Here is an 11,907-nt window from a genome sequence, read left to right as displayed (position 1 = left end):
GGGATGCTGGCTGGATCATACCAAACCACATCAGATCAATTATAATGTCTGTGTTTTGTGTTATACACCATCTACGTATGAAACGTTGCTATTATTTTGATTATCATTCATTCACATTAAATTTTTTCCATCAATAGTCTTGTGTGCTAAACCCATTTGCATCCATGTACAGTATCTATATCCCGACTGTACACATTACAAATGTGTTCTTCTATTAAAGAAATAAAACCCCACAATTGTCACCGAAATAACTTGAACTGACAAAAGTAATATTATTTGATAATTTATGGAACACTGATTAAAGATAATCATACATTACCTTTGAATTGTGGTTCAAAAAATAAAGCAAAACTAATGACACTGGTATGTAAGTGGTATAGATGGAAGACTGAAGACACCTCTGATGTTACTTGCAAGTGACACTTTAGTTTTACATGTGACCAGGTCACATTATTTTCAGTCAGTCAGTGACTGTTTAAATCCAATCCAATCCAATCCACTTTATTTATATAGCACATTTTAAAAAACAACAAGGTTACCAAAGTGCTGCATAATGAGTAAAGCAAGACATAATAAAATAGTAAAAACTAAAAACAGAGTAAAATAGATAAGAGATAAGATAAGATAAGATAAGATAAAAGCACGAAATAAAAACACACCACACAGACAACAACCAGTGATTCAGAAACATAAAAGACAGGACAGAGACCACACAACTCTCATGCTGGATTAAAATCCAAAGAATAGAAATAAGTTTTAAGACGAGATTTAAAAATTTCTAGTGTGGGGGCCATTTTGATGTGGGGAGGAAGCTCGTTCCAAAGTTTAGGGGCTATTGCTGAAAAAGCACGGTCGCCCCTGGTTTTTTTGCCTGGTTTTGGGAACGACAAGACCTGACTGAGTAGAAACCTCAAAGACCTAGAGGGAGTGTAAACATGTAGGGGTCTGAGATGTATTTTGGTGCCAACCCATTTAATGACTTAAAAACAAACAATAGTATTTTAAAATTAATTCTAAAACAGACAGGGAGCCAGTGAAGGGAGGCCAGAACGGGCGTGATGTGATCATGCTTGCGGGTTCCTGTTAAAAGACGAGCAGCCGCGTTTTGGACTAACTGTAAGCGTGCAAATGTTTAAAGGGTTAAAAGTGTCCCTCTGCTGGTTGGTATCATGGTGTCCACCACGCTGAACATGGACCAGAGACAGTAAAGGAGACAGTTGTCCGAGGAGGAACCTTCCAGACCAGCATGTTCAAAACTAGAAGACCGTCTCCAAGCAGCTGGATGTTGCCGTGACAACAGTTGGACAATTTCATTCAGAAGTTTAAGCTCCACAGGACTGTAGACGACCTCCCTGGACGTGGAGACAAGAGGACAACTGAGGACAAACTGGAGAGACGGATGATACGAATGGAAACCACAGAGTCCAGAACAACTTCCAAAGAGATTCAAGGTGAACTCCAAGGTCCAGGTCCATCAGTGTCGGATCACACCGTCCATCACTGTTGGAACCAGAGTGGACCACCGAGGAGGACTCCATTGTTGGAAGAACATCTGAAAACAAAAGCCAGACTGGGATTTGTTTAAATACATGTTGTCAAGCCACAAAGCTTCGAGGAGAATGTTTTTTGGACAGATGAGACAAAGCACATCAGCTCTATTTGCTCTTTGCTGCGTCTGGTACGGGGGGTCTTGAATCTCTGCAGCTACAATGAAATCTCAAGATGTTCTGGAGACAAATGTGCTGTCCAGTGTCAAAAAGGTTGGTCTCAGTCGCAGGTCATGGTCCTTCAACAAGATAAAGACCCAAAACACACAACTAGAACCAGCCAAGAAAACATAGTTGTCACTACATACGTCACCCTGTTGCTGTTTTCCAACGGTATTTAGTGGGTCTTGATTTATTCTTTTACATGAGTTGTAATAAATAATGACTAGAAGATCCTCTCTCCTCTTCAGATCATGACTGTTATGCAGTCCTTTCTTTCCCTATAATGATACATTTATACCATCCTGTATTATACATAAATATTACCACACTCCCACCTTTTTCCATCTCTACCTTAATTCCTGAGAGCTACATAACCACATGCACTGAAATCCCTGTTGCCATGTCTACCATGTTTCCTGTGTGAACAGAGTATGAAGCTTATATTGTCAGTTTGAAATAGTGTTTAAATTCCTGACCATTTGCAATGAAACGTCTACCTTTCCACTCTTGAATTCATCATGATAACCTATAAGCCCATGGTAACTCAGCAAACATTACACCATTAAACATTTTCCTTAACTGCTTCCCTTCTCCAGCCTTGAGTCCAACATATCTCCTTTTTACTCTTACCAAAAATATTCTTGATCTTCCTCTATGTCTTGCTTGCCTTTGCAATTACAGAATTTTACTTTACCTCCACTTTCATACTTACCATCTTCATCGTCACTGCTACACGCCCATCTTTTTACTTTGACAAAATGTTGCCATTTGAAGCATCATAGGACCCAGGTGGACATAAGACCTAACCTTATAACTCCTATAGCCTATGCATGATTATTGGATGTCTTTCCACACCAAACTTGAAAATCACAGTGAAATTGTCACACTTTTTGCCATTTGATGTTGTTTTAAGACCCTTTGGCTCAATTATGTTTGCTCCCACTTCAATTGTCACAAATGTAGGCACCCATCCTTTATCTATAACCCCTGATCCCTATTCACGGTCACAGAGAGTCTGTCTCAGCTCTCCTCGGGTCAAGACTGGGTACATCATGGACTGGTCCATCACAAGGCCACAAACACCACACACATTCACTCTTTCAGCACTTTAGAATCACAAATTAAGATGGCATACATGTTCTCCCACACAAGCATGGGGAGAACATGCACACTCCACACAAAGAGACTGTTCTTGCAGTGAGATGTAGGTAAGATGTAGGTACCCTCCACGGATCATCTTTTTCCCTTCAAATAGTGCTCCTTGTGGTCTCTAACCATCAACTTTGGTCAACGCTGTGGTTTTTCCTTGTTTTGTAGGCATCAAGTTGGGATCCAATCTCCAAGAGACTCTTTCTAAAACAAGTTTGATTTATATTTTTTGTTCTGTTGTCCTGTCACTCTGATCACCAGTACTCGAGTTGAGGGGGGATGAGGGGGGGTGGCTTCCCCCCTGAAATAAAACAGTCAAAATCATCCCCCCTGTAAAACTGCCATCCCCCCTTTCCATCCCTTATGTCATTTCATCAATGAATGTGGTTTTACTGCTATTTCAACATTTAGTGTCATCACCAGAAAAATAACACCAGGAAAATAACTTATTTGACAATTTTCACTTGAAATAAGTAGGAAAATCTGCCAGTGGGACAAGATTTATTTTCTTATTACAAGCAAAAAAGTCTTGTTCCACTGGCAGATTTTTTTACTTATTTCAAGTGAAAATCTACTTGAAACAGGTGAAAATTGTTGTTTTTTTCCAGTGATGAGTCTTGTTTTAAGTGGAATGAGATTTTTTTAATAAAATAAGACATTTTAACTAGACAAATATTCTTGTTAAGATTTTGAGTTTTTGCAGTGATCCATTTTACTTATCCTGTGAAGGACAGAGTCATATTGATAAGTTCAGAAAACTGCTGCTATGTCATTCCTGCAGTATTTCTGCAGCTGTTTTGGTCAGTGCTATTATTTGTAATATATTATATTATTTGTAATCAGCACAAATTATCTGTCCCCATATGATAAAATCCACCATCCCCCCTGATTTTTTTTTACAACTCGAGTACTGCTGATCACTGGAAGTGGTTTTTAGGTTTGACATAGCTTTTTGGGGTTTGTTTCTTACATTTTCATCTCAGTACTCCCATTGATCTCCATCCCGCTACTCACTTTCAGACCCACTTACTCACCTCCTGATCACTTCTTTCTGCTTTCTTATCCCCTTTTATAGAGGAAAAACAGAAAACAGTACCAGATGTTCATCTGATCCCATCTGACAGAGCGTTGTCCTTTGTTAAAGGACAGACGGTAGATTTTCATAAAAAATAGCCCAGAACAACTGTTACACCTAACAGGATAAAGAAGTAGAAAAATGGCATGTTTCACAAAACTGACACACACACATGGACGGCTACTAGTGACATTTGTTAGGTTCTCTGTCGCTGCAGAGAGCCTTGCAGAGAAAGCAGGTTAGATCTGCTCGGTGCTGGAAACCACTGTAGGAAAGTCTGCTGCATTTGGAAAAGCTCACTTCCACCACTGGACGCCAGCTGTCTGTTTACTTCTCTGTCAGTAGTAACTTAATACCTTATTTAATGGGGGAAAGTCTGTCAGCTGATGAGTCATCATAAAGCTTACAATTATTACTTTTTAATTGCCCTCTGGGTGCATTCTTCTTTGTGGCAGGCCTGGAACTGTAAGGTGAGCTGGGGGCTGTGAAATTCAGGGTAGAAATGTTTGTATGTTTTCTTGTTTGCTTGCTTTGGAGCAGCCCTGCAACTCATCTATCACGTAAGCGAGGAGAAAAAATAGACACATCATAATAATCACACTTTGCCGCAAACTGCTCTCCTCGGCCTTCTGTTTTCCAAGTCTGGTTACACACATGTTGGCTCTGTCGAATATTCAATAGACATTTATAGGAAATAAATTAGGAGATGAATGCAAACCATATGGCATTCAGAGGTTTATTTGTAAAGCCCCTGCATCAAAGCTTTTTCCAGATCACACCATATTAGCTATGTTTTTCCAGTCCAGCAAAATCAGGAAGGTAACCGCAGACTTCCCTGATGGGAAACACATGAGCAGCACTCCGCTGAGACGGGGAGCCTCAGAGATGGACATGGCATCATCACGGAGCATCAGTGAAAACAATTATTTCCTGCATATCTGAATGTCATATGTCACCCTGGCTTGACTTTAATGGGAGGGGAGAACGATCTTGGAGGATTCTTCTGGCCTCAACGTGAACTCCTCAGCCCCCACCATCCACCTTGCTGCATTCGTACTTCTTTGGATTTCAGGTGGCATGAATGCCTGTGTGGGGTGTGGACTTAAAGATGGACTTGATGCTAGCCAAGAGGAAACCAAAGTACCGTATTTTCAGCACTATAAGACGCACCGCATTATAAGGTGCACCTTGAATGAATGACGCATTTTAAAACTGTTTCCATATATAAGGCGCACCGCATTATAAGGCCCTACAGTAGAGGCTGGGGTTACGTTATGCATCCATTAGACCAAGGGTCGGCAACCCTTTTTTTTTTCTCTTATTGCCCTCAATAAATATATCTATAAAAAAAAAGACAAAATAAATAAATAAATCCAGGTCATTCCAGGGTCTTATACTACCCTGTTAGGCAACTGGGGCTGGGGAGCTAAAACTCTTGAAAAAGAACTGTTTTGCAGCTTCTTGCGTGTGCTGGCTGTAACTGTAACTCTGTAACTCCAGTGTAGTTAATTTAGCCTGGAGTGAAGAGACCCATCCAATATGGCGGCCACGCTGGATTACGTTCCAGCATGTCATGAGGTGTCTACGTCTATGGTTGCGAGACCTTTTGCGGCTTAATATTGATCCACATATAAAGTGCACCGGATTATAAGGCGCATGGTCAGCTTTTGAAAAAATGTAAGGCTTTTAGGTGCGCCTTATAGTGCGGAAAATATGGTACCTGGGGTACACAACCCCACCTCCATATTACCACAAGCCCCCCGTCTTCCCCTGTCCCCCTACCCCTCAAAGCATTTCACAGTGCCAGACAAGTTTACAGTTTGGTGCATTTTGGTGTGACAGCAGCAGCCCTCCTGCCTTTGACGGGCCCAACATCAGCGTTCAGTCTGCCGACACCCCGGGTGGTTTCTCTTTCTCTGCTGTTGATCTTGGGCTTGTGCTGCACACACGCAAGAGGGCCCGTCTGTGTCAGACGTGGAGCTGCACGCAGCCAAGAGTCCACGGCTCTTTACCAGGAGGGTATTATTTTGCTGTGGAGACGCACATTTTCTGCAATATGTCAAGAGTGAGCTGCAGTTGTGGTTGCTTTTCCAGAGCTTCAAAGTCAAGAATCTGCATTTGTTGAAGGCTGCGGTGGTATCAGTTTTCATGCCATTTCACAGCGTAGTCAACCTGGTATGGGGTCAACTCTCTCTCCGTTTCTCTTTTTGCATTACACACACAGAAACACTATATGCTCAGGGTGATCAGAGCCCCGCTGCGTGCCATCGGGCAGTTTACCTCAGGACAGACAGAAAAGCACTTCCAGGAAAAGAAAAGCAGGGATTCCTGCTGGGGGAAAATGCATCAAAGCGCTTGACTTAAGGCTATAATTAGCCGCCGTAGTGTTTGAAATGTGAAAGAATGAATCCTTTGGAGAAATCAAACTGTTTATTTATTTACCGTTTTAATTTATGATTCAAATGAACACTTTTTTTATTATTCATTTGCAGTATGACATACTGAGTGTTATTTACTGTGGAACCACAAGGTGATATGTTGCAATAATTGACTTAATTTCATGTTTACAGAAAAGAAACACTTCCATTGTTCCCTGAGTTTTGTATTTGAGGTTATATAACAGAAAAGTCATCTTTTTGGCAGAGCAGCGAGAGTATATATGGATGAATACAGTAAGTCTGTTCTCTAATGATGTATGAAATACTAAACTAATACAAATGTTCAAGCTGGCCTCCCACTAACTGATGTCTAGCAATACAGTCAAACCAGTGCCCATGCTGCTGGCTTCCAGCACACTACTAATGAAAACCATAGACCTGCAAAGAACCTCAAAATTGTCTTTTCTTTACAGAAAAAAAGAATCTCCTATCCTGGTGACAGATCAGCACATTTTATGTTGAGTAAAATGAGTTACTTGACATTTGCTGATGTTTTCATGCCCCCTGCAAGAGACGCTTTTTCACAACCCGTCTGAAAAATTTTCCAACAGTAACATAATATTCGATGGCACAGATTAAATGAAAAAGTAAACATAACCAACAACTTGACTTTTTTCATATATGAGTCATATTTGCACAAGTCAGACGGTTCCACAGCTGCAGTCGGAGGTGGAAGTGTTCTTTCACCTAAACACTGCTGTCAGACAGCGCATCGACCATTGATCAGCGCAGTTGGAGGTATTCAGCTCCGAGCAATCACATCTCATTTTAACCTGGCGAACATGCACATCACACCTTTGCAGCATCCCATCAGCACAGTGAGAAACAGTGAAAGTCATTTGTGTTTTTTGGCAACTGAGGAAGTGTTTCCTAATCGACTAAGAGAGGAAGCAGAACTGTAACAGCGTGGGGAAACATGCAACGTCCCTGCCCAACTGCTCCCTGCACTTTTATCAGACAATCACACCTTCGTGTGTTTGAAGAAAACAACTAAATATCCTACAGCTCTAACTTGGCATATGTGATCAGTGTGAACATAATGAAAACTATATCTGTAGCTGCTATCCATATACAGTCATGCAACAAAACACAGTACCCCCTTCTTTAATCTTTACAGCCTTTCTTTACTGAAAACATAAGATGAGTCAAAGTGAAGAAGTAAAGTGTGAGAGTGCTGGTCTGGAGCATTCAGTTGTGTATTGCTTCCCATAAAGTCTGAGAATAGCTAAAAAGCCATTTCCAAACAAAGTGGAGTTCATCATTCTACAATGGGAAAGGTTACTTCATGCACAAAACATTCAAGACAGTTGCTGGTTATGACAGTAAAGACTGAACAAGCAAGGAAAGGTTACAAAAAAAGAGACTCTTGCCTTTAACAAGAGCAATGAAACTTGACTGCACAAACCATGGGACATCTGCAAAAATGTCCTTTGGTTAGACAAGACCAAAGTGGAGTTGTCTGGTCTTCATGCGTAGTGTCATGTTTGGAAAAACTAAATGTGATTGAGCACACGGCTATCAGCTTTGAAGCACAGAGGTGGAAGGGTGATGTTTTAAACTGGTTTTGCAGCCACAGGACCTGCCTCCTCTGTAGACCAGAATATTCAAATATTCATTAGTCAGATGTGAGGCCAGCTGTCCGACAGGTAGAGCAACACAAAAATGATCCCAAGCACACCAACCATCCCACACCAGAAAAAGATATCAGCCGACTGAAAGGCTGTGATGCGACCGGAATAGAGATGTGTATAAACAAACGCACAAAAACCTCAATAAGAAAAGCAGCATCTTAGAAAAAGGGAAACAAATGGTCCAAAGTCCACCCACAACAATGGGAGAGACCAAGAACTTCATACTGAAAAGTATTTCTCAGGTTATCGCTGTAATAATATGGTTCTAGAAGGTGGCATTTCAGTTTTTCTATTGCACTTCCTGCTTCCTTTCAGTGTTTCCTCCACTTGCTCTCTGCCTGTTTGTATTCTTTTACTCATTTCCTCTCATTTATCTACTGAAAAGTTGGACTTTATTACTTTAAATCACTGGAGGATTTTTTTCCGCCGTGTTTCTATCTTTCTTTAATCACTTCTGAGAGGAGGACCAGATGACTTCGGGAGCAGCTGCATTTGTTTCTTGGAACACAAGCTAATCAGGGCAAGGTGCCTCCCTTTTCCACAGATGACTACAACAAACGTCTCCTGAAAACAGCAGTAATGGAAATTAAAATTCATCTGCTTGAAGTGAATGCTGAGGTAAATGCTCTATGGAAATGAAAACATCTACCGACGACCCACAACAATAAGCAGGCTGACAGTCGTCCTCCCTGGAATGCTCCCGGTGCAAAGCCTGAGGATAAATTGTTTCCAGCACCGAAGAGAAATGTCTCTTCAACCCCAGCACCAAGGAGCAAACAGCAGCAGACTGTTGCAATAGCAAATGATGATAGAAGGAAACCAACTGAAAACACAGGAATTCCCTTAGAAAACAGGTTTCCTCCACTACTCCAAGATATTGACTCCCTGAAGGAAAGCTCATCTTCAAACACCAGAGAAAGGTATGAGACCACATCTACTCTACACAGCTTCAGAAACAGCCCGTCAGGTTTTCGTGCTCACCGCAGCACTGAGACTGCCCTTGTCAAGGTGTTCAAAAACATCCACATAAAGACAGACTGTGGAAGAACCACATTTCTGGTATTATTGGATCTCAGCTCACCGTTGACCGTGGTATATTACTACAGCGACTGGATAATTGGGTCAAACTTTCTGACACAGTACTTGACTGGTTTGAGTGTTACTTGGACGACAGGACAACTCTGTGTCAACAGATAACTTTACATCAAAATTGACAAAAATTACACGTGGGGTTCCACAAGGTTCTCTTAGGACCCCCCCCCCCCCCAATTTAACATTTAACATAATAATAAACAAGAAGATAAGTTACCATAACTATGTAGATGACACAGAACAATGTCACCAGGAGACAATGAGCCCATACAAGTGTTGAGTAGATGCAGAGAACAAATCAGTTGAACAAAAACAAAACTGAAGTAGAGGGGTGGCTTCCGCTGCAAGTCTGAAATGAGAGAAACACAGGAAAACACACAACGGGAACACAAGCCTTTGGAATCTGCAAGAGAGAAAACAAACAAACAGAAACGGGAACAGGCAGAGACACAAACAGCAACCATTCAAGGTCTCTAAAACTAAATCAGGACTAGGCTACTGTGATTATCTATCCCCAAAACTGCGGGGTAAGCATGTAGGTGAGTGAGCAGGTGTGTGTATGTCTGGGTAATTGTGTGTGTGCAAGGTAAAAACAAGGCTTTACCTAAACTGCAACTAGAGTGGAGGAGGGAGGGCACAACCTCGCCACCTGAGGGACCAGAAGCCGACAAGGAAGAAACCCGGACCCAGGCCACCAGCAGCCGCACGGAGGACCAGAAGAGGGACAGGAGGAAACCCCCCGCCAGCGAGTCCCGGACCCTCCCAGCAGGTGACAGAGGGAAGCCCCGGGCGGAGCCCCCATGACCACGGGAGGAGGCAGCCAGGAAACCCATGGCGACGGACCAGGACCTAGCCGAGCACCAGCCACCCGGCATGGGCCGATCATGCGGCCAGGAGGTCCACACCCTCCAGGCCCATAACCCCCACCCGGCGAGAGGCCAGCCTGCCCGGAGAGACAGGGCCACCCCGACAGTCGACGCCGGCGGGCCGGCACCCGGCAGGCAGTCCAGGGACAGCAATCTTTACACTGGCTCCCTGAACCTCAGATGATAAAATACTTCTCTTTGTTTATAAATCACTGAAAATACATCAGACTTGTTGTTGCCATAGCAACCATCCCGACCTCTCAGGTCTGGATGTTTCAGGTCTGCTCTGTGTCCCCAGAATCAGAACCAAACATTGGAGAAGCCCCATTCAGATTATTTTATGCTCCTGCAGATCTGGAACAAACTTCCAGAAAACTGCAGGAACGCTGGAACCCTCAATTCGTTTAAATCAAAGTTAAAACTCATCTGTTTACAGCTGCCTTTCACTGAATTATTTAACTAATTCTGAATTTAGATTTAAACAATGTTAATTTAAGTACTAAACTGTGACTTTTCTCTATTCTGCCACTGCACTGTAACTCATAATTTATTTTCTATATCTCTTTACTTTTCATGTTTTTATTATGTAAAGGACCTTAAAGCAGCACTATGTAACTTTTCCACCTTAATATAATATTTCCAGAGTCATTGTGATGGTACATCAACTTCCAACAGGTTTAATGAACCTCTGTCATGGTCTGAGGGGGTCTGTATCACCTTCACTGGCACTATGTAACTTTGAGGAGCATGGTAGGAACCCTTCCACACTAAAAAACTACAATTTTTACGGCTTTGACTGCTTTACGGCATACGTCACTTCCTCCTCCTTCCCGATTCGTAGTCGAGACGAAAGCTGGGCGGGCGTGGAGCGCAGAGCTCAGCAGAAGCTGGTATCATGGGTGAAGCAGCGAAAATTCAGAAGAAAATAAAAGTTTTAACGGAGAAGGCGAAAAAAAAGAAAGCGGGAGAGTAACAAGCTAAATGCCCGGACAAGAATAAATATTGGCCCGGCGTTCACTCGCTGGCGTGAGCCTAAAGACGAGGAGGGATGTCCGACCGATGGGGATTTATGGGGATAAAACAAGAGACAGAATTGTTATGATACAAATGTAAATGTAGAGTTCTATGTTCAATAAGAATCAAAATTAGAATGTTTTCACATTCGTCTTGGGTTTTGGTAATTCTAAAATTACTGACAATATCAACAACAGACAGAATAATAATAGTGATCATAAAATTGTTTAATTGGCAATGAGGAAGCTTTATAAAATGATAATACAATTGAATAGAATTACAGCACTAGAGGAAAGAATGCAATGCAAAGAAAATGTATAGAACATTTCTACTGTTTTTCCTGAGAACTGTAAAATTGTGCAGGGCTGATCTGCAAAACATTCAGTTATTCACAGGTTATAAAGTATTTTTTTATTTTGTCAGTAAGTATGTTGGACTACTAATTTATGACGAAGACCCTCTAAAAAACGTGACAGGAAAACGGTGCAGTAGAACAAAACCAGAGCGTATATTGTAAATTGGGGCGCATTATCTGGCTGAAACAGGATAGGGGGGCGGGGGTGACTTCACTAATAAAACCAAATTGAACTTAGTGATTTTCAACTTCGTCATATTATATTGTTTAGCCAAAAATAGATACATTACTTCTTCGCTATCCATCCTGCAAACGACCGCTGAAAACAGAAAAGTAGTTTTGAAAGTCCGTCCCGTCTTATTTCTGTCAGGCTGGTGTGGTGAGGACCCAGATGCAGGAGAGAGAGAGTGGGAGGCTGGAGGCAGGAGTTCTCAAAAAAACAAGGATTTATTAATTCCAACAAAAAAGGGCAAGAACCAAAAAACAAAGCGCTGCTTAGCAGGATCAAAAACTCACGGAAACAGGGATCAAGAAACTGGAGCAAAAACAGGCAGGACACATGGAGGATAACACAGTAC

This window comes from Cololabis saira, chromosome 8 (assembly GCF_033807715.1).
Source record: "Cololabis saira isolate AMF1-May2022 chromosome 8, fColSai1.1, whole genome shotgun sequence".
NCBI lineage: Eukaryota > Metazoa > Chordata > Actinopteri > Beloniformes > Belonidae > Cololabis > Cololabis saira.
This window is presented reverse-complemented; position numbering follows the sequence as displayed.